The sequence below is a fragment of the Physeter macrocephalus genome, chromosome 1 (genome assembly GCF_002837175.3).
Source record: "Physeter macrocephalus isolate SW-GA chromosome 1, ASM283717v5, whole genome shotgun sequence".
NCBI lineage: Eukaryota > Metazoa > Chordata > Mammalia > Artiodactyla > Physeteridae > Physeter > Physeter macrocephalus.
In genome coordinates this window covers 86,733,589-86,735,615 of record NC_041214.2, presented here as the reverse complement: position 1 = coordinate 86,735,615, position 2,027 = coordinate 86,733,589, and the positions used below count along the sequence as shown (strand labels likewise).

Genomic DNA, 2,027 nt, shown 5'->3' with positions numbered 1-2,027 from the left:
TCATAGGAGGGTTCGTTCACTGATTCCCACTATTCTCAGGATATACGCTCAACCCTACATGAGCAAAAATCCACTTCCTCATTATATTCATAGGCGTAAACCTAACGTTCTTCCCACAGCACTTTCTAGGCCTATCCGGCATGCCTCGGCGATACTCTGATTATCCAGACGCCTACACAACATGAAATACAATCTCATCAATAGGCTCATTCATCTCACTAACAGCAGTCATACTAATAATCTTCATCATCTGAGAAGCCTTCGCATCCAAACGAGAAGTAATAACAGTAGATCTCACCTCTACAAACCTCGGATGACTAAACGGATGTCCTCCACCATACCACACATTTGAAGAACCAGTATATATCAACCCAAAATGATCAAGATAGGAAGGAATCGAACCCTCTCCAGTTGGTTTCAAGCCAACATCATAACCTTTATGTCTTTCTTCATAAACGAGATATTAGTAAAACCTTACATAACTTTGTCAAAGTTAAATTACAAGTGAAAACCCTGTATATCTCCATGGCATACCCCCTTCAACTAGGTTTCCAAGACGCAACATCTCCTATCATAGAAGAACTCCTACACTTTCATGACCATACGCTAATAATTGTCTTCCTAATTAGCTCTCTAGTCCTCTACATCATCACCTTAATACTAACAACCAAACTAACACATATCAATACAATAGATGCCCAAGAAGTAGAAACCATTTGAACTATTCTCCCCGCTATCATTCTAATTCTAATTGCCCTACCATCCCTACGAATCCTCTACAAAATAGACGAAATTAACAACCCCTCCCTTACCGTAAAAACAATAGGCCACCAATGATATTGAAGCTACGAATACACCGACTACGAAGACCTAACCTTCGACTCTTACATAATCCCAACATCGGACTTAAAACCAGGAGACCTGCGGCTATTAGAAGTAGATAACCGAATAGTCTTACCCATAGAAATAACAGTCCGAGTGTTGGTCTCCTCTGAGGAAGTCCTACACTCATGAGCCGTACCCTCTTTGGGCCTAAAAACAGACGCAATTCCTGGGCGCCTAAACCAAACAACCTTAATATCAACACGACCGGGCTTATTCTACGGACAGTGTTCAGAAATCTGCGGCTCAAACCATAGCTTTATGCCAATTGTCCTCGAACTAGTACCCCTAGAGAGTTTTGAAAAGTGATCCATCTCTATACTGTAACCTCATCAAGAAGCTAAATCAGCGTTAACCTTTTAAGTTAAAGATTGAGAGCCAAACCTCCCCTTGATGACATGCCACAACTAGATACATCAACATGATTTCTTACCATCCTATCCATATTCCTAACTCTTTTCACACTCCTCCAATTAAAAATCTCAAAACACCTTTACACCCCTAACCTTGAATTAACACCCACTAAAACACAAAAACAACAAACCCCTTGAAACACTACATGAACCAAAATCTATTTACCTCTTTTACAGTCCCGGTAATGCTAGGCATCCCCATCATCACCCTAATTATCATATTCCCAACTATCTTATTCCCAACACCAACCCGACTAATTGACAATCGAACAGTTTCTATCCAACAATGATTAACCAAACTTACATCAAAGCAATTAATAAACACACACAACTCCAAAGGACAAACCTGGTCCCTCATACTTATCTCACTTATCCTATTCATCGCCTCTACCAACCTCCTCGGAATATTACCTCACTCATTTACACCTACTACGCAACTCTCAATAAATATAGGAATGGCCATTCCCCTATGAGCCGGTACTGTTATTGTAGGCTTCCGTAACAAAACAAAGGCATCCCTAGCCCACTTCTTACCTCAAGGCACACCCGCCTTTCTTATCCCTATGTTAGTAATTATTGAAACTATCAGCCTATTCATCCAACCGGTAGCGCTAGCCGTACGGTTGACCGCTAACATTACAGCGGGTCACCTATTAATACACCTAATCGGAATGACTACCCTCGCATTAGCAAGCACCAGCCTATTTACAACTCTCATCATATTCACTATTC

The 2,027-nt window shown here is 40.9% G+C and overlaps 1 pseudogene; it reads left to right on the top strand.

Annotated features, from left to right (window-relative positions):
- Positions 1 to 453: 453 nt before the first annotated feature.
- On the top strand, positions 454 to 1,191 carry LOC129392094 (cytochrome c oxidase subunit 2-like; annotated as a pseudogene).
- The last annotated feature ends 836 nt before the right edge of the window (positions 1,192 to 2,027 follow it).